The sequence below is a fragment of the Athene noctua genome, chromosome 1, assembly GCF_965140245.1.
Source record: "Athene noctua chromosome 1, bAthNoc1.hap1.1, whole genome shotgun sequence".
Classification (NCBI taxonomy): domain Eukaryota; kingdom Metazoa; phylum Chordata; class Aves; order Strigiformes; family Strigidae; genus Athene; species Athene noctua.
The window spans coordinates 183,153,074-183,174,832 of NC_134037.1; the positions used below are offsets into that span (position 1 = coordinate 183,153,074).

The 21,759-nt window shown below is 38.4% G+C and overlaps 1 protein-coding gene across 2 annotated transcripts in view; it reads left to right on the forward strand.

The window, feature by feature from the left end:
* Positions 1-21,759, forward strand: part of ARHGAP6 (Rho GTPase activating protein 6) — a 333,285-nt gene that overhangs the window by 196,290 nt on the left and 115,236 nt on the right. The window contains exon 1 of one of the 2 annotated variants that reach the window (XM_074907268.1): positions 10,443-10,549. The exons of the other annotated variant lie outside the window; for it this stretch is intronic. The gene's annotated coding sequence lies outside the window, so the exon portion shown is untranslated. Of the gene's footprint in view, positions 1-10,442; positions 10,550-21,759 lie in introns of those variants that run through there. 2 annotated transcript variants of the gene reach the window in all.

Consider the following 21,759-nt stretch of genomic DNA (forward strand, 5'->3'; position numbering starts at 1 on the left):
TCATTTCCCAGAATATGCATAATCAAGGAGATAGGATTACATTAAATAGGTTGGCACCAAGAAATAAAAAGCTCTTATAGGCTTCATCTTGAGAGACATGGAAAGTTTTTGTTAAGCTTTATGCATGCGGGGAACCTCTTGCCTTTTAGGTACTCAGACCTTAGCAGGGTTGAACATTTGGAGACCTTTTTTTACTTTGTTTCATTCACATCTACTTGCCAGACAGAGAGAGACAGGAGCTAGTTAGTGCATATAGAAAGATATATTTGAAAATAAATGATAGTTTTGCTGCTAAAAGCTCTTTTAGGTCTTGTAGCTTTTTTTTTTTTTTTTAAGAAACTGACTGAGAATGTGACAGTGGCAGATTTCTGTGCTTCTATCAGAATATTCTCATCAGTGTGTTACTTTTGCTAACATGCTGTATAACTTTTGAAACCTCAGATTAAAGGAGAATCCTCGAAGAAAAGTGATTAAACATCCTTAGTTGTTCTAAAGTTCCTACAGTGAGGTTCTGTTGCAGTATTTATGGGATTATAAGAATATTTAATTTTTAGTCTCCATAAAAAAAACAGATTGTGCAGGGTTAAAATAAATAACAGAAACAGGGCTTTCTGAGGGGTTTGATGGACTCTGTCTCAGATGGAAGATTATTTTATCATATGGATATGTTCTGCTGCATTTTCCATTACATACAATGTAAAAGGTTTGGTTGGCACTTGCTATAACATTCCTTTACATTTCTCTGACTATGTAAAGCAGCTAACAGTGGTAGAAAATTTATACTCTGAAGATCCCTGGTGAGACAGTAAGACCTGAAACAGCTTTCTAAAGAGTTTACTTTTTAAAAATGTAAGCAGGTTACATCAAAATAAACTCAAATGTTAGTTTGCTGTATATTGGCTATTAAGTAGTTTCTGTCCATTACAAATACTTTTACTCCATGATACATGAAAAGTGGCACTTTTTTTGTCACTAAAGGGTGACCTAATTCATATTCATTAAGGGGTTGCAGTGTGAGCACGGGCTTCTCAGCTGTCTCTTACCACAGTTTACCCAGTGGCAGTGCTGCAGCAGCTGCCTTGTCCATCCATGTTTCAAGCTAAGGAGAAGTCAGACAACTACTAATAATGCTGTTGGAGTAAGAAGAGTAGAAGTAGGAGAAGCAATGTAACGGTGGGATTAGTTGAGAGGTTAATGCATATGTTTTCCAAGTAATTGTCCTTTTTTTGTTGAAATATTGCTAGCATGGGCATAAAGGAAGTGAGGAAGACGGCATATTGAAAGAGACTCAAGAAGTATTAAGAGGAGGAAATGTAGAAAGGAGAATGTAGAGTCCATCCAGACAGATTAGATGGATTAGAAGAAAAATATTTCAGGGAAAAGGACAAGATCAATGAGGAGCAGGTCAAATGACTCCTGAGAAAGATCCCTAAATAAGCAGTGGAGCAAGTGGGTCATGTTTTGATAGATGACCAAAAGGTTTTGTAGATCAAGAAGTCAGTCTTTACTGAATGGAAGAAGTGAGTAATGGTTAACTATGGTGATAAATGATATGGGTTACATTGTTCATCTTTATCTACCCTGAAAGTAGTTACCTGGGCAGTTCTGGACTATCAGCATTAAAGATTAAGATAAAATCCTGTGTGATGGAACTCAGTGTGTGTAGTCCCATCGACTTCACTGGAACATTTCTCCTCTTAAATTTTCAGTATCTTACTAACCAGACATCATGAAATAGACCTGAAGAGCTCTTTTAAAAAGTTTGCATTTTACTATCTGGAACTATATAAAGATTGCTTCCTTAACATTAACAATTCTAAGCATTTTAGTTCACTGTTTAAAATAAAGATCAGAGAAACTCCTGATTTTAGTTTTCTACAGAGTATAATGGCACTGTAGAAAATCTTAAATTATAGCTGTCCTAATTTACCGTATGTTGGACTTCTTTAAATTGAGGTGTAAGTCTTGCATCCTGGGGCCAATGTAACTTGTCAGAACTGAATATTCTTCCCTCTCTTTTACTGACTTTTTGTGGCATGTTACTTCACTTCTCAGTGGTTTGAGTTTCCCTATTTTTCTACTGAGTCAGAGGATGTCTGACATTATCCTATAAGGGATTATCCTTATTTATTTCATTTATTAAAGATCAACAGCTTGCTTTATTACTCTTTTCCTAGATGATGTATGTGAGTGACTTTCTGAGAGATGCCTTTCAAATTACAGTTGAGATGCTCTAAAGCATTAGAACACCAGTCACTCCAAAGTAAACAAAGATTTGCCATTTCTGCCCTGCTGGGTTAAGGTTAACTAGGTTTATGATTCTTACTGCTGGATAATAATCTTTCTGGTGAAACCTTTTAGTAAAGCTGTCCGACACTGATGAAATGAGTACATTTATTTATGAAGTTTTCTATAGCCTTTCCCCAAATTCATATCAATGTGCTGTATATTTATGAAAAGTTAGTAAATATGTATGATAGCATGTATGCAGATTAGGATAATTAGTGGACTATAGATGAAAGAAAAAAATTAATGGCAAATGAATATGTGTGAATGCCTACTTGGCCTTCCTTTTGGGAGGAATTACTGAGCACCTGGTGGCTGGAGGAGAAGGAAGTTATTGGCATTAGTACTTCATTAGAAGAACACAAGAAAAACTTTCTTGTGTTGTGTTCTCTCGATATAACTGTTATAGTCTTTCATTTACACATATATAATTTAGAGGCTGTAATATGCACATTTTCTGAAAGCATTCATTTTAAAAATCATCTTGGAAACTCATCAGTCTAATTAGTTGATATAATTATTTTTCCTCATACTGTCTCACTTTGTTTTCTTTGTAACTTGTTGACAGATTGACATAAACACTTTGTTAGTAACAAGGCTATATTTTATTTTTTCATATAAACGCTTCTAATAGGTCATGGCTTGGAGACACTTTGTCCTTGTCTGTGCCAGACTCAACAGCAACCAAAAAAACCCCCCTAACAACAAAAAAATGAAAAATGATTAAGGATTTTGTACACCACAGTGAGATACAGAAGATAGATGGGAAAATCTGTTAATAACTTAAATTCCATCATTTTTTCTTACATCATTTACCATAGGGTGAGAAGTGGAAAAATTCCTTGAGTTGTTTCAAACAGCAAAGTATTGCATGTTTTATGGTGGCATTCTTCAAACTTATTTTTCTTACACTTTTTTGGTTAAAATTTTCAGCTGAGCTGTGAAGTGGGGAAACTGACCTGATGTGCAAGATATGGAGAAAGAAAGAGAGAGGGAAAACACATGAGGAATATTTTATACCCTGTACAACATTTCCAGTAGAATATAATGAAATATTTACTAAAAGAAAGTGGAAGAAAGTTGGAAATACAATTCATAATAGGACGACTTGGCTTTAAAAACTTCAACTATTTGCTTGTAATAATTTGCCTTCCTTGGTTGCCAATACAATTATTTTCAGTAATCTCAGTCCTTTCTCAATACATTATGTTGTGAAAAAGCAATTACTGAAAGACCCAAGCTGGTGCAGAAAAACTCTTCAGACTGAACTGGTAATTTTCATTCAGGCACACAGTAAAAAATTGCATTTGAATTGTAAATGGTTCCCACGTGTATAAATAAAAATAGAGAAAAATAATTCTGAATTCAACTTTCATGTCACATTAATAAAAAACAAAACAGAAGCTCAGCTGAGTAACTGTATTGGGAAGTACTTTTAAAGTGAATAAATCACAATCTGTTGCCTACCATAAGCATTCTGCATGGTTTAATGGTTCTGTATTGATTCCTTCTTGTTCTGCAAGTGGTTAAGTTTTGGGGTTTTTTACCTGCTTCTACAGGAGGCATTATTAAATCTTCTGCCTTGCTGGCCCGTATGTTTTATGAAGACAGGAAATTAGCTTTCAGTGTTCAAGTTGCTTGTCCTGCCGATCCCATCTTCAGATCCGGCTGGAGTCTCCCGAGACCCGCGGGATGCGAGGGCAAGGGGGTGATGCTGAGGAACACCTCTCCCCCCTCAGGCAGGCACACTGAGCACTCAGCTCTGGCGTAACTGGCCTCCTGTTTGCTCTCCCACGTGTTGCAATTTCCACGTTGGCACTCCTATCCTGAGGAGGGTGAGTGGGCCAAGAGCTGGCGTTATACGAGCCTCTCCTGGATGATGAGTGTAGTCATTCAGTGCTCTGACTTAGTGTAAGTTGGGACACCCGCATCTGCTGTTTCTTAGGGGCAGGTTTGAGCAGCTGCTTGCTCAGCACGCTGGTGGTTGTGAAAGCTGTTGGTTGTAACTCCCCTTGCTTCTTGTACTTCCCGGTGGGATGCTCTTGCTTCTGTTGCAAGTGTTTAGGGTTTGAGAGTGAAGCATCAGGACTGACTGTCCTTTTTGCACCTGACCCTTGCAATGTACTTTTTCCCAGTTGGTACCTACATTGGCTTTTATTGAGAGGAATGAGAACTGCATGCAGTCAGCACTCCTGGCAGAACCAGGTGTTCACAGAAAAAAGGAACCGTTTGGCTCAGGCACAAGAAATGGTGGAGATTCAGGTGCTGCAGGTGGCTTTCTGACCTCTCTCACTCCTCCAGCTCACCAAGGGTATTCCCTACTCTTCCTTGCTTGATGGACTTTATTTATGCTTGTCACCATGTAAAGTATGTATTTATAGCTCTTAAGTGTGTAAACACATACTCCTACAGAGTTGTTAGCAGTAATGTAGAAGAGATGCTGCTTGTAGTTCTAAGATGCTTTCACAGAGAACTATTACAATAAATTATGAATTGTTAAGTAATTGCTTAGGAGTGCTCTGACTTGAGCTTATTATACATGTGAGGGCTAGTTTAATTTTTGTTGGTAAAGAAACTATTTTGCTTAGCAGTTTGGGACTCTGAACAGCTGAAGGGTCTGCAAACGGATTCATCAGTAAAAGTAGTAAAATTGAAGCTCGGGCTCCTCTCCTCCCTTCCATGTGAGAAACATGACGTTTTCTAACCAGATAGTGGGAATGTTTTCTTCTGCAGGCCTGAGTCACTTGTGAGGAATGCTAAGATTAATGCACAAGATTAATTTTCTCACTGCTGCCTTCTCCACTGCAGAAATGGAAGTTTGCTTGCCTTTGAACTTTTCTCTTGTTTCCAGCAAAACTTCAGGTACTCTGAGCATTTTTGCTACAGATTCAAATCCAGTTTTGCTGTGTGAAATCTGTCTTTGCCTTTTAGTGACTGTGAGCAGAGAAGTTGATGCATGTCTCTTTCGGATTTACATTTTTTAGAGTACAGTGACTAATCTTTCTGTTTGCTCTGGTGCATTTTGTGTGCTGCTGCAATATGCAGGAAACCCTCTGTTCTCACAGAGCTGCAAACCAGAGTTTTTACTTTATCAGAGTTCCCTAGATACACAATTTAATGCAATTTTGACCATTTTCAGCATAATATTAATTATACCTAATCTATAACAACATCTATTCTGAAATGGCATTTGTATTTAGTATTAGATTCTCTGAAAGAGATTATGCCCATTGTCTTCTTTCTTACCATAAAGAATTATTGCAAAAATTAGTCTTAAGTACTAAAATTAAAATAGGAGAACAGATGAAGGATGCCTTCCCAGGTTGCTCCAGAGTAAGCACTACTGTCTATATACTGAATCTCGTCAAGGGCTCATGGCTGCCAGTGGGCCAGTTTTTAATGCACGTGATTTCACTGGGGCATGTATTGCACGAAGTTCCCACTGAATTTGAGCAAAAAGACTTCATACTCTGAAATGCATAAACTGCTGTTGAAGTACTTTTAGCAAAAGCAGTAATACAAAAATGAGTTACTGTTCCCATGGCCAATGCACCTTCATTTATACCTTTTTGATATTTAATACATGTAGTAGAAAGCCATTGTAAGTGAAAGGAGCGCAAATGGCTTTTTCTCTGTAGCTTGTAAATAGCAACATGCTTTGTGTACTGTCCCTAAAGGAGCAGGGGCAAAGCTCCAGGTATCTTCCTTTGCACTTTGGTCTGGGCATTAGTTTCCAGCACTAACTGTAATGGCTTTGTCCTGCTCTAACCACTGTTGCTGCTTTTGAGGCTGTGGGGGAAATGCCTGGATTTCCTCCTCTCTGTGTCCCAGTGCTGCTCCTCAGAGAGGAGAGAGAGAAGGCGACACTGAAGTGACACACTGGCTCTGGGCCAGTCAGATTCTTTCTGACTCTTTTTTGATTAAAAGGAAATCAGTCTGGAGAGCTAGGAGGAAGAAATGGAGATGTGTCAAATGAGTGTGTGCGTAGCTTGATAATGGTCGTGTGCAGGTACCACTTCTGTGCATCGTGTGGCTGTGTGCCTGCTAATGCCTGTTGCTTATGTTCTCTTTGATGCTCATATGGTTGGGGAAGTAATTATTCCAGTCAAGACTAACAAAAAAAAAAAAAAAAAATTTTAGATCACTTGTTTTCTCAGAGAAGCTTATTTGTCCCAAACACGTGTGAAATCCTGCTCCACTGATGTCATTGAAATTTCTGCCATGTTCTTCATTTAGTATAGACATTTACTCAGGGTTCCTGTAGCATTAAGGGGCAGAGATAATCTGGCAGCAAATGTCCCATTCTGCTCTTTGGGATTCTGGTTCTCCACTGTGATGAGCAGATCATAGTGGGGGCAAAAGAAAGTCACTAACATTAAAACTCTTGAAAGTTTGTAATTTCATTGAATCAATGAGAAAGCCTAATTAGTAATTGAAAAGAGAATTAAAATTTGACAGATTGCTAAGTTTTGTATAGCACATTGTCACTCTTTTCAATAGTAAATTTAAAAAAAATTATTCATTACTCTTTCTGGTCTTTTTTTTTTTTTCTTTTCTGCCTTCCTGCATCTTGATTGCTCATTTCAATTTTCATTTTATAATGCCTTGAATTTTTCTTTGTCTGTTGTTGACATTGTTATTTCATTCTTAAGTCTCCTTGTTTGCATTTTCTGCTGTTTCTCCATAGGTCTCCTACTCTGACTCTGTTGCTCTCCTACTCAATGTCATATTGAGTACTGATTAACTTCCCGTGAATTGTTCCGTTCAGGCATTCAGTGCTTGCTTCTACAATTCTTCATGAGCCTTCTTTTGTTTCTTTCATGTTATACTAGAGTCAAGACCGGTCATTATACCTATTTGCCAACATAATTTTCTGAGACCCTTGTACTGTTACATAGTAAGAAAGGCAAGCATGTATTTCAGTGCACATAATAAGGCTAGAAATTAATTGCAAGAGTGAAAGGTATAATCTTCCTATTGACTCCAAGAGACTCAGATTTCATTTGAGTTCTCTGTTTAGATAACCTTGTTATTTCTGATTATCTCTATTCAGATCATCCCCTTTCTATTTTCACTGTAGTTTTGCCATTGTCAATTTAGGATTGTTCTCTGATCAGTGAAAAAGTCCAGATCACGTGGATGAAAACTCCCATTTAGTCTGAATGGGGGGGAAATTGGTCTTAGTAAGACTGATTGAAAATATTTGAAGCACCACACAGATCCTAACAAGCCAACGTGTCAGATTAAATTTGAGAAGAAATGGATTGAACTACAAACTACAAAGGACTTTCTGAGCATCTGAGGCCTTCTTCAGACATGTGTTTTATTTATTGTGTATGTTACTTCAGTATACTTCTAAACAGACAACAAAGAGGAATTAGTCATAATAGTGCAGAAAATGTACTTGAAATTTAGCATTAAGAGCTTCATACTGCTTTCCAGCCTGTCTCACAACAGTTTCTGTAAAGCATCTGGAAGAGAAAGGATTAAGCTTTGGATCTTGAATGATGGGCTCATACTTGTACAGTGAGTAGCAGGGTGGGGTCAGCATCTGAGAACAGCGGTGGACTTCTGTTGGTGTCTCTACAAATGGTTCCTTTATGACCTTAAACAATTGCCTTGTGGTTAAATTAAAATACGGAGGGAAGTGTCAACCTGCAAAGTCTTAACAGACTTTTGGTACACTTGACTTTATCTGAAGGGGAAACTACAGCCTTGAGTGTGTGCCTGAACTCACTGTGCAATGGAAAGGAAGAAGCTGGTGCCATAACACAGACCTGCCAGCATGCTGGACAGGGCTGCACAAGACACAGAAGACTCTGGTTTGCTGTTCTCCAGTGTGGCCTGGCAGGAGGTTCAAACTCCAGTGTTTCTTGGAAAAGCTACAAGCCACTAGGCTAGAGAATAGCCTAAGATCAGGATCTCCTCATTTATCTTACACCTGCACTGGTTGGTAATGTTTTTTTTTTGCGGTGGTGGTTGGTTTTTAGGTTTTGTTTCTTGTGGGTTTTTTTCTTTGTTTTGTTTTTTTCCAGAAATGTATTTCCTTATCTGCTTAGTGTTCTGGCCATGAGGCTTTTCTCTAAAAGAAGAGCCTATTTCCCTGTTTTGATGAAAGCCATGGTCATCTCTCTGTCCTGTAAGCACATGGCTTTTTAGATGTACTTCTGGGAGACCACCTTCAGAACTGTCCCCCTTTTGTATCACTGCTGTGTGGACCTAAGGGTGGTGTGGTAGACCTGAGGTATGGAGGATTCACTGGGCTGAGATTTCATTGATCATGCCAGAAGGGCTGCAGGTGTGTGGACAGTTTACCTGACCTAAATTTAAACACCTAATTAGAGTGTCTGTTAAGTACCTAAGACAAACCTTTCAACTTGGTCTTCCCAAATGTAAATTGGAGTGATTATTGAGAGCTAGATACTTCACACAGATGTGGATTGGTCCCCTCTGATGCCTGTGGATTCAGTATGCTCTTTGAGTCGCTACAAACTTGGCTTATACACCAACCATAGTTGATTTGTTCTTAACAGTCACAAGTCTCAAATTATGTGATGTATTGTTCCCACTTGATTTCTGCTACTCACGTATGAGGAGGTAGAATGGGCTGAAGCTTTGAAGTCATACAAGCATTTCCTCTAGTGGTATAGAAATGTATAAAGCGTATAGCAGATCCCAATTTTTGACCAAGACTCTTATATTTAGACATCTACCCAGAAGGAAATTTGTCTGGTCTGCTCTTATGTTTGCAAAACATAAGTAGGATGTAAGTATTATTTGTAGTGGTAGTTATAATTTCTGGGTTGGATATTCTTTAACATTCAGTGAGGAGCTAAATTTACATCCTTGGCTAGTTTTCTGTGTTTCATGTTGCTACATATTAAAACTGTTTGTCAGATGAGTGTTAATTTGAACAGAATGAATCTCTTGCTAAGAGTAGCCCTGCGCATGCTAAAGCTGTGCCTTAGCTTCAGGAAATGCACTCTAATTAAATGCCAGTATAAATTGTTAACTCGCCAATAGCTCAAGCACTTTATTGCAATGAGGCCTTGATTTTTTTTTTTTTTTTTTTTAATGCCAAGGTAATGTTAGAGCAATGCTTGATTTATCCTGAATTTGCAGGACCATAGCAGATCATAATCTAGTTCCTGGGCATTCAAATACTTCCCTGAAAAATAGGAGGAGTGTAGTTCACTTTTTATAATTATACTGTTGTTTTTATGGCTAATAGAATATTCTTCATATGTAATTCTGAGTATAGTCCTGTGGGAGCTGGATAGTTAATATTAGGCAAAGTTAAAAACACAAGAAAGGCAAAAAGCCTGAGTTCACTTTATGGAGAACATAGAGCAGCATTGCATACATAGTATGAACAGGAAAATTCCCTGCCTTACAGATTCAGCAGCATGTATATATCTCCAAATGTGACTTTGTTGTCTTTTTTTAAATAAGAAAACAAATCCTCTCAACCTACATTTTAGAGCTGGTAGGATTTTTTCTTATTCAACCCCTCTCACCCCCAACATTTATCTGTAGTCTTGAATCTAAACAGTACTCTTTGGATTTTTGTGCTTGGATTTAGTATTATTGAATAAAAATTCACGGTATTCCCAGTGACAAGCAAACAGAAGATGCAGTATCTCAAGCTGCAGTGTAATTTCGTTTCTGAAGATTCTGATGTGCATCTGCTTGATTAAGCAATAAGGATATTTATTCTAATGCATAAAGCAGGTGGTAAGTGAAGTGAATGTCTTATATACAAAAATCTTTGCACTGATACTTACTCATTTCAGAATAAAGGAAGTTGCACATTACTCGGCTGTTTGTTCTTCCAAACGATTCAGCAGCACTTCTGTATAAGAGTTCAGTGCTAGAAACAATGAATTTATATTCATCAGCTCCATTGTGCAAGATTGTACAGATATGACAGTGAAAAAAATATGATAGTGCTGCGCAATTTGCTTCTTATTTGCTTAACTGAGGATGGGATTCAAGCTTCATGTTCCGAGTGCTTTTCAATCTGGTGTATATATGATTAATGCCGGTGAGTCACTTCAATGGGAATTTTAGCTTTTTCTCACATGACGAGATAGGGAGACTTTCTGCTCCTCCCACCACCAGTTTAAAAGCACTGCAAAAGACAGAAAAAAGGAGGTAATTTTTCAGGTTTTCAGAGTTGCACCCTATTAAAGGCAGTGAAGAGATAGCCTGTCCCTTGGCATGTCTGCAAACTAACTAGGACAGCTGAGATTGGGATAAAAGAGTAAGTAGATTGTTACTCGCTTGAGAAACCATCTATTCTCACTGTTTATTTAAATTCAGAATTTAGCTGGAAAGACTAGTCCAAAAGAAGGGAAGCAAATAATTCTGAAGGTGCAGGAAGGCAAATCATGAAGTGAATCCTGTAGGAGTTCGTTGTAGGAACTAGTGGAGTTCTGGAGACCTGTTTATCCCTGCCAGCAGTAAGCTGCAGAGGATGTAATGCTTTCTGTACATAGGTTAACTCTAAAGCTTGCTGTAGCTGAATGTGAAATAATGTAGGCATGTCTACAGAACTTTCCCTGTGGTTTTAGAACATGTTTTTTCTCTGTTTATGTATCTGTTTCTCTTCATAAAGAATATAATATATAGTTTGATTATGAGATTCAGTTTCCACAAGATTTATTGAATGGGCCAGAATGGCTTCAGTATTGAGGAAGTTTTAAAGGGTTCCAGTTCATATGTACCTAGAGGCCAGATACTTGAAAATGCCTAAGCACATAAATGTATGGGAAGTCTCTCAGTCGCATTTTACAGTCTTTAAACAGGCTGCTCAGTTAATAGCTACTGATTGTAATAAGGTTTACGTAACTAACTTGCTTCTGTTTTAGAAAGCCCTGCTAGACCTCTGTATGTAATTTTAGACTTCTAAGTCATGTTAAAATATGGTCTGATATTTAAACGTATATGCTTCACCTGAAATTTGAAGTCTACCCCGTATCACTTGTGACCCTAAGTACAGACCTCCTTACTTAGTGCATTGTGGGTTTTAGCTTCTGTGTCTGCAATATCTGTTTTATTAAGCAGCAGCTGTAACATAGGGCAGGGCAAGATCATTTGAGGCTAACCTCTGCTACTGTAGGCAACTTGTATCATATAAATTTTGTCATTATGGGAGTGATATTCACTATAGATAACATTGCTGAGTATTTGGTGACCTCTAGGAATTTAGTCTTGTATCTTCTAATACCTTTTGGACTAGTACATATTTCAAAACTGACTCAGCAGAAAGCATATGGCCACAATGAGTATAAATGCCAATTATCGTGACTTTAGTAATGGTGCTGCTGGTTTGGGTTCACACTGTTGTTGGATTTATGTGTCTAATTTATTCTATAATGGGAAAAAAAAATGACGTTCAATTTGTATTACTAGCAGGTTGGAAAAAAAATTAACCTTGGGGGAAAAAAAAAAGTATTGTCTAAAGCACACAGTGCCAACACTTCAAAAGGTGACTTCCATAAAAAGAAAAAAGTTTTGAGAGTGGCTCTATAATTTATTGTATCGGGGATTGACTCCTTCCCTTCCCTCCTCTGTTCCTCACAGCTCTTGGAACTCTGCTTTTCAGAGGTATAATGACATGCTCTGAGTGGCTGAAAAACCTTAATTCTGCCCTATGCTGAGAGCAGAAGAAGGATGAATGCTTTGGTAGTGCACTGGTAATGTGCTGATCTGAACACGGGGAGAAAACAGGTCTTTACAAAGATAGAAAATGGAAGGAATCGAATGTTTGTTTTCAGTATTCTCTGTAGTATTTTTTTCTTTTCTGAAGAAATTCATAACTTCTTCACAAATTTCTTTACCCTCTTGGTTTTCATAATTAATTTTTCATTTAAAATCTCCTACTACAGACAGATGATGTTCAGGTCGAGCTTCTGGCTGCTATTAAAAGCACACTAAATACTAAGCATGCATGCTGGTGGGTATTTGCACTTACCCATCAAGCAAGGATAAACTGTTAGCAACCCTGCCAAGAATTGTTAAATGTTCTGTAAGGCTGCCATATCTGTGTTCAGACAGTACATACAATGTGGCTCTCTGAATAGATTTTAAAAAGGCAAGACCAGAGAAAAAGTTAGGAGTGGGTAAAGAAAATCAGATCTGTGTATGTGTGGGCCAGGAGGAGAGTGTTTCTCCTGTACTCTGGCTTATTTCTTCTCTTTTCCATATGACCTTTATCCCATTTCCCACACATCTGTCACGCAAGGTTTGAAGTGACCCTCCTGTTGCTCTCATTGTGCTCTGTGGAATAGTATGTGTGTCATGAGGGGTCAATTAGCAATGGCACTAACTAAGGGATCAGCCAGCATAGGGCCACCTCCGGACTAGGTTTGCACCATGGGCTGCCATCTTTGACTTTACAAATCTTGCCACGCAGCCTGCTAAAGGACATCTATCCAGCTGCTCCCCGATGACATCTTAAGCTCAAGATCCCCACAGTGCATTCTTGCATCCATTCTAACTGAATGGCACATGGAAAAATACACCTTTTTGATCACGAACTCTTCCTGTAACACCTACAAACTACCATGACAGCCACTTTCTAAATACCCTGAGCAGAACATAATGTTTTTGTTATTCTTCTGAAGAAGGATCAGAAAAATTACTTGATACATTGCCTTCTCTGAATTCCCATTTTCTGTACAGCAGTTTGAGCCTGTGTACAGACACCTTTGTTTTTATGGTTTACCTTTTCAGATCTATGTATCATCTGAATACACAATTTATTTCTGCCTTTTTTCACATCGTGCTATATATTATATAAAGAACATTGAGAAAGAAATTATAAAAGGAAGACTGAACAGCAGTTTTTATTTTGCAGCCACTTGCAAAGCTTAGAGCTAGGTTTGTTTTAATCCTGGCTGTTATTTCCCATGTGATGCTGCATGGGCATGAAGAGCCTTTCTAGTATTAACCATTTCTGTCAGCCCTGATTTGTTGAATGGGTAACTCCTCTAATAATGGTTCGAAATATTTTGTGATTTTGTGCCTGCCGGCGTGATGTAGCTCTAGTAGTGATCCCAGTGGGAAGAGGTGAGGAAAAAGAGTCTATGATTTCCCACTAAGCTGCAGTCACATCTGCCAGGTCTCTGAAAACCAGTCATTGTTCTTGCTGATCTGGTGAAGATATGAATGCCTTCAGCTGGTGACTTTTAGGAGGTTCACTTACAGGCTCAGAGGTATCTGGTGAATCAAAGAAGAGCAGCCACCACTGTGGGAAGCTGTGAGCTCTTTTAAGATACCTGTATGAAATGCAATACAGATAAAGGCAACCAGATAGGCAAAATGGTAATATCTTATTTTTCATTTTTTGAAATGTCACTTTTCTGTGTTGTCCATAGAGCTCCATTTACCAATCTTCAAAAATGGATTATGCTGCAGAGTAAATGGTCAGCATACAACAGTTAAAAATAACTAAGTGATGCCATCTGCTGTCTTAAAATCTTATTTAATATTACATTGGTGACGGAATTGTTATCCTAAGAACAAATGGAAACAGCATGCACTAAGTGAAATGCCGGAGCTGTGACATGCTATTCGATCTGTATCAAAGTTATGCAATATAAATATCGATTGTGATTAAATACAGTAGACTACAGGATGTCAGAAGGAAATGTGGTGCTAGGATCAGTTCAAAATAACTCCTCAGTGAATCTACTTTGCAAATAACTAGAGGTTTTTTTTTTTCAAGTGGCTTTGTTTTTATAGATCTGAGAGGAAGATGTAGCATCCTGTGGAATAGAGGGTAGGCTGGAAGAACATGGCACACCACCCCTTCAAAGTGTATATTTTTTAAAATTTATTTGTTATGTAGTGACATTCTTCATGTTACATCTATATTTAGTGCAACTTGTTATCCACAGTGACTGTACTTTTAGGTGCTTTGTGGAAAGAGTTAACCTCACCGTGGACTTCAGAGAAGTTGAGAACCATGTTTGTGTAAGAGAATTCACATCATCCATCAAAAAGGTAGAAGAGATCATAACATTTTAACAGTGGAATCTGTACACTAAGCTAAATATGAAGTTAAATTGATTACGGACTATAATGCTCAGCCTTGAAACGGTAGCTCATTCAGAGAATATTGAATGGTTATTTATTTCATGTACGTATATGCATTGTTAAGTTGGCTGGTGTTTTGACAGCAAGAGTTAAGGATGTATTTTCCTCAAATGCAGCTATGCCAGATGGCAGTTCACAGGTTGAAGCTTAATGAAACAATGAAACATCATAGACTGATCTGGAGGTCCTGCAGTCAGCAGTGCTTAGCAGGTATCAAAGGGTGTGGAACCAGAGAGACAGGATTTAACTCTCCTTCCCTTTGTTCTTTGTTTCTTTTTATAATGGTCTGTAAAGCACTCGGATAATCTCAGTTTCCTGTACTATATTTTCACTTCAGTGAAAATAAGAACTGGTGAAGCAGACTATAGATCCTAGTATTGCAGTGACTTGTAACTTTTTTTTTTCCTGAATGGCTATGCCCTAAGGACATGTTTGGACATAAATGTACATAGAACCATAGTCTGATAATGAAATGTGTAATTTCTTGTGGGTGTTATTTTTGTTTTTTTCAAGTATCAGTACTCTAGTGATATGTATTTCTGCTTGTATGTTAAAAGGTACACAATCTGTGCTTTCTTACGCTTTTATGTAATTTAATTTTCAAGCCAAAGCTCATACAATATGTAAATATCCATTTTCAGATGTAGTACACTAGAACTCTCCCATTCAAACACTGTAAATAACAGAAGTCCTTCCCTTGCTTCCTCCCTTGGTACTTGGGAGCATACCCACACGATTCACAAATGACCAAACCAACAGTGAATTAATTCCACAACTAATGATCCCTAGAAAAGTCTTACTTTCCAGCTGCCTTTTAAATCAGATGTCTGCAAACGAGTGTAAGCACAGTCCACACTTTGACAGAGAGGAAGTTATGCATGTATTTACATCCTTCTCATAGCTTGTCATATCTCTTTGTTTTAAATTTCTGTAAAATTCCTTCCTCTGCAACTGGACTGTCCAATCTGGAGCACCCAGAAATCATGAGATAGATTGAGGTGGATTTAAGAAATATGTACTTGTTGGTTCTTTTGATTTTTGTTTTTTAAACATTCGCATATTTCCAAACTTCTCTGCACAACTCTTGAGGGCTCAAACACTGCTTTAAAAGGCAAAGTAAAATGTGAAATTGAGATTTTTCTTGTAATCATGGGTTGGGTTTAAAAACACAGGACCGTCAGTGGAGTTCAGAGTTCACTGCAAAATGGCAAAGTGTTTGTCAAACCAAAAGTTGTGACAGTATAGAATTGTGATGCATTTACTTACATACAAATCTGCTGCTGTTGTTGTAGTTCCAAATGGGCATGAACCGTAAACTGTGTGTTGGGTCTTAATTGGGATAGTGTCCAAACAAGTGTGAGAGAAAAAAGGACATAATTTGGATAATGTAATATGTGAGTTCCAATTATATTTCCATGGCAAATCCTATGCTCAGAGCATCAGTAACAGTGTGAGGGAACACTATGCCCTTGGCTGTAGAAAACCTTATCTGAAGTCAATGCTAGATTTAAAGCTCTCGTTGAAAAAAGCAGGAAGAGGTTTTATTCCTCATGAAAACTCAAGGAGCTCTTGACATGATGTTTTAAGGAAGTTGCAAAAATGTACTCATGTTCTAAATAGCACATCCTTCTCAGAGAGTGATGACTGGCTGTTAGCAAAGTTTTCCTGGAAATGTCTAGGCTTTTGGATAACATGTGTCTTCCACCACTCCAGGCTGGCTGTATGTAAAACTAAACTGCTTCATAACTATGGGATAATGCAGTGTCAGGGTGGCCAGAGTGCTTGTGATTCTGCAAGGGGTGTGCACAGTGGAATATGGATAAGGCATGGATGATGGGAAGGAATGACCAAGAGGTAGGGAAGATGGTAGAATGAAAGAATAAAAGGAAAACAGGGCTGTCAAAATCGGGTTTTTTTCAGTCTGCCGACCAAGATTTTCTTATGCTTATGCTAATCTGGATGATAACAAAGTGCTTCATAAATTAAAAATGTAAATGTAAATTATTTCTTTCTCTTATTCCCCAGTGCAGTTTTTACTTTATGACTCTTGTTCTTTGCCAGCTGAGTTCTATTTCCAGGGAAGGCAATTCTGCATTTTAGAGGTGAGCAGTGCTTTGGGAACTCTCGTATCTGACTGCAAAAATACAAAACCTGAAGTGAAGTACTGACATGAAAACCTAGAAATGCAAGGAACCATGCATGTGATCAGTATTCATCTTCATTCCCACTATTCCTGTTAAAGGAACAGAAGCACTTCAATACCTCGTCTGCTTTTTGGTTTTGATGCTAAATTGCTAAGAGATGTCTGGTTCTGGTAAACTCTAAATTATCAGAAGCTTCTCTCAGGCTTTGAAATGCCATTCTGAGCACTGTATTGTGGGAGGGGGCTTCTTCATCTTGCTGCAAACCTCAGATCTGAAAGACATCATCACAGCTGAATTGCTCCAGTCAAACACCTGGTGGGAAGACAGAGGAGTTGAATGTGGTTGCAAATCGTGATTTCTTATCTTTGAGCAGTAATACTCATCATGGAATTTTGGTCTCTGAAACCTGTGTACTAGGTGCCAAACTGCAGTTTCTCTGGTAACTAGCAAAAAAAGTGCAGCAGTAGTATTGGGGTTGATAAGATTATGTGCTTGGCTGAATAAATAACTGGTCAGGATCATGGGGAAGATTGCAGGGCCAAAACATTTTTTCTCTTATTTTCTTTGTCAGTGTGATACCAGAATGTTTAATTTTACATAAAATGTTTCTCTGCAGGCTAAGATTTGAATGACAAATAGCAACTTTTAAAGGAAGTCCTGGTGCTTGTGGGATAGTTTGCAAGTCTGGTATAAAATCTTACTGACTTGGAAAGATATTCTTTAGTCTCTTCAGCATTAGAGGTTGAGGTTTATTACCTCACGTTATTTCTGTAAGCCTGCTTTGCAAAAATTCTGTTGCACTGAGTTTCCTTATATGATGTAACAGTTTAAATAAATACAGTGGTGTGATACCTTAGGTGAAAGTTAGGATTTAATCAATTGAGATGATTTACAGTTTACAAATGAAGTTCTGTGCCAAGTTTGTTGTCAGTTTAGAAAATAATAGTTATTTCCACTCACTAGGCCAAGCAGATAGAGGTCTTAGGCCAATAAGCCACATTTGCTTATTTTTTTAAAGTGTAAATCTTGCATTAAGATAACTTTTTGTGCTTGTTAGAGTGAAACTCAGACAGCTGTAATTTTTAAATGGAGTTAGATATTCTTTTGAGGAACAGGAATACTTTTTCCAGTTCAGTAATTTCCTGTTGTTTCCTTTTGCTGCTTGCTTGAATTTCATCACACAGAGTAAAACACTAGCTTCTCTGAATTAAGCAAATATATCTATAGGCACTCTTATTTCCTTACACTATTAAAATAGGTGTAGTAAAAAGAGGAAGATTCTCTGAGTGTACTATTCTTTTCCTTCCTTCCCAGCAGTGTTGCAAAATCTAACAACAGTTCAGCAATGTATGCACAGTTACTTCTAAGGGGGGCAAGGGGGGAAATCAGTTTTGACTGCAGCATTTTATTTTATCTGGTTTGTATGTGCAGTGCTTTACAGGAACCATTAACAGTAGCTCTTTGGAGAATATAAATTACAAGAAAGTGGGTGTTTATAAAGTTTTCAGACAATGTCCCTCAATGCATGTGTATTGTAAGGTGTTTCTTAATATGTTTAGGTAGTTGTTGTCACTTGTTAAATTGCCAAGAATTTAATTGTAGCTTGTATCATCATATCTGGACTCCATCCAGCATTTCCCACTTGTAATGCTTTTGAGTTTAGAGACTTGCATGTATGCTGTGGGAAATTAAGGCCAGAGATTGACAGTGGCTGTGATGGTGTGCCCTGGGGAAGAAGTTGTAGCTGATGTATGCCATCAATTTAAGGGGGGTGGAGAGGGTGGGGGTAGGTGGAGTGGAAAGTAGTCACAAACTAAGCCAAAACCCTACCCTGTTAAATTTAGGCTCACTTTCTCTGTTTCTAGTTGCACTGGTGTTTTCAAGCATAATCTCTTTTTGTCTTCTGTATAGTGTCTTTTGTTCACTATTTAGCTACTTGCCAAATTTACAACATGCTGGAAGGCTGGGAGAGGAGCAGTTGAACAGCATGCTGGCTATGACAGGAGAAGCATCAAGTAGATCCAGGTTACGGCAGTTCAACTTTAGCAGCTTGATAACTTTAGCAGTTTTGACTTGCAGATCTGTCTTCATATCTACAGTATCATAACTTAAAACTTCGGGAAGATAAGAAGCAGTTCATCTTTGACTCTTCACAGTGCTAACTTTCTAATGGCGTATTTATAGCTGCTAGTAAGAGCAGAGTGGACTTAGTTTTTACAAACTTGATGTTTGGTGGTGTTAAGCATATAGTAATTTATAATTCAATATTCTAAATTCGAATTGGTCTAGCTGTAATAGGATTTGATGGCCACAGCCTTACTTTATTATATGATACAGAGTGTGTGTGGCGTTAGCATTCTGTTTAGAGAATGAGAGTGTTTAGCGTCCTAGATCATTGTATGATAAATCTTCCTGCAGTAGCCCTTGCTCTCCCTGTGCTCTCTCCAGTTTCGATCACTTCAGGTTTGTGAAGGCTCACTGACAGAGTAGGGTTTTACAGATTCCTCTTGACCCAGTATCTTGAGTCCCCAAATGTGGGAAAAGAACCTGCAAGTATCTGTAAACTTGGCCATAAAGAAAATGACCACATCCATTAAAACATGAGGTAATGTATCTCCCACGCACTGAAAAAAAAAAACCAAAACCAACCAAAAATGCAAACCCAGACTATGTGAAAGCACTATCTAGTATGTCTAAAACCAACACTGCATGTGTTTCTATTTTAAGATTATTTAACATAAATTGATGTTATCTAACTCCACATGTCTCCACTGAGGGAATGTCATCCTGAGTCCACAGAACATGCACATTGACTTGGAAGAATAAACAACTCTGCCATTTTCTTTGAAAAGTGAAGACAGGAAAGAAGGAATGCAATTTCTCTTGCTACCTTTAATTCCTTCTCCAGGGCAAGCATGTGTCATAAACAAGCAAACAAGCAAAAAGAATTTTTTATTGGAACAAACAAGGGAGGAAGGGTGAGTTAAAGCCCTGAAGACATCTTGGCTTCTGAAACCTCTTGCCACTTTGCATTGCAAATAGTCTTAAAGTTCAGGATTTTGAACTGTATGAAGGCCACCTGGAAGCCTGTCAACAGTATTTCTCGGTTAAGCCTTGGGATGAGGTGGCCTTCTTTGAGCTGCAAGGGTATGAATCTCCTTACTGAAATCCAGAAGGTTGAGGGTGGATGAAAAACAGTCAAAACAACACCCTGGTTTTAGTAAGCACCACAGTTCCTATTTTTCCAGTTTCCCTTGCACCTGGCAAAGGCACAGGGGCTATTTTTGAACTGTCTAGACTATTCTTCTAAAAAGAATCTCCTCTTCTTTTTCCTCTTCTGGTTATTGGTCATCAGGAAGAAGAGAGTTAGCAAGTCTGTGAATTTGCCCACATGCTGAGCCCGCATAAATGTTTTACAAAGCATGTTTATAGATCTGTTGTAAAAGCACATCTCTTCAAGAGCTATACATTAAACTTGCATGTAGTTTAATCAGTCCAGAAGGCTGACTACCAAAGTAATCTTTTACGTGATGTTTTGTATTAAGGTGAAATCCCTCCCCCCAATTTAACTTTAAAAATTTATACAGAGACACAAAGATAAAACGCAACTGTGCAGTCGAGTTAGTTCATATTTCTGATTACTGATTATCAAAATTATTGATTATTCCAATGATTGATTATTTCTCCTATGGGCATAGGAGAAATAATTGTTTGTTTTACTGTCATCCTGACCCGTTAGGTGAGACCCTTCATGTCAGAGACACATGGTGGGACAGGCAGGTATCTCAGTAGGCATCAGTGTATCTGCCCACTGGCTCTGAAATATGGCTGGAAGGATGCTGCTGCTCTTCCCACTGTTTCCCTCTTGGCTGCTCTTTCCTGTTACCACTGAAAATCTTGTTCCTGCTTCTCTTTCTTCTAAAGATGCTTTTTCCCTACTGTTGACTTTTTCTCTTTTTTTTCTTTCTTCTGTTTTTTGCCTTTTTTTTTTTTTTTTTTTTTTTTTTTGGAGCATTCTAGATTTGCTGTGTGAAAGTATAGATGTGTTCATACCTTCAGGGCTATGAAAGGTTGGTTATGAAATACAATAGCTTTTTAGACAATCTGATACAGTAAAAGAGTGAATCGTTTTCAGAAATGTCACCCTGTTGTAATCTGAGACCATCACCACAGCTTTTCATTAAATGGGGTTGCTTCATCAGAGATAACGGGTTGGAAGTAGCTGTGGATTGCTGCTTTCTGGGTACTCAGAAACCTCTTGGAGCTGATTTTGTGTTAGCATGGAAAATCTAACCAAAGAGACAGTAATCATCCAGTTCTGAATAGAACAAGGAAGCAATGGTAGATGGTATTGGCTGGGGACACAATAAGTAAAACACTTTCCTTACCCCCTAAGCTTTCCTTGTCACACTGGCTGGTACAGCCTTGATCTTTTCCTCTGCTCTCCCATCTGCTCAGCTGTGTCCAGCTGCGGCTGCTGCTTTTCTTGTTCCTACTCTGGTGGGTTGTTTACAGACAGACCAGACTCTGCTCTAACTGTCTTTGCTGGTGTTTCTGACAGATTTGGTCATGTTCAGACAGGAAATTTAGCTCAGGTATAATGCTAGGCTAGTGTGGCTCTGAACTCGCCTGCTTTGAGGCTTCTGAGATTAGTGTGTTTTGCATAGAAGCTCATGGCATGTCATTATCCAGATGTGAAAAATGCTCTAAAATTTTATTTTATTTTATTCACAGAATCACAGATTCATCTAGGTTGGAAAAGATCTTTAAAATTATCTCGTCCAACCCTTAACCTAACATTGACCATTTTCAACTAAGCAGTATGTCAACCTGACTCTTAAAACACCTCCAGGGATGGGGACTCCACCACCTTCCTGGACAGTCCATTCCAACACCTAAAAACCCGTTCTGTAAAGAAATGCTTCCTAATATCCAGTCTAAACCTTCCTGGGCACAACTTGAGGCCATTACCTCTTGTTCTGTCACTTATTACTTGGTTAAAGAGACCATCCCCAGCTCTCTGCAGCCTCCTTTCAGGTAGCTGTAGAGGGTGATGAGGTCTCCCCTCAGCTCCAGACTAAACACCCCCAGTTCCCTCAGCCGCTCCTCGTACGACCTGTGCTCCAGACCCTGCACCAGCTTTGTTGCCTTTCTTTGGACACGTTCAAGTAATTCAATGTCCAAATTCCTTGCAGCAGAGACTGTTATTACTACTACCATTATTGCT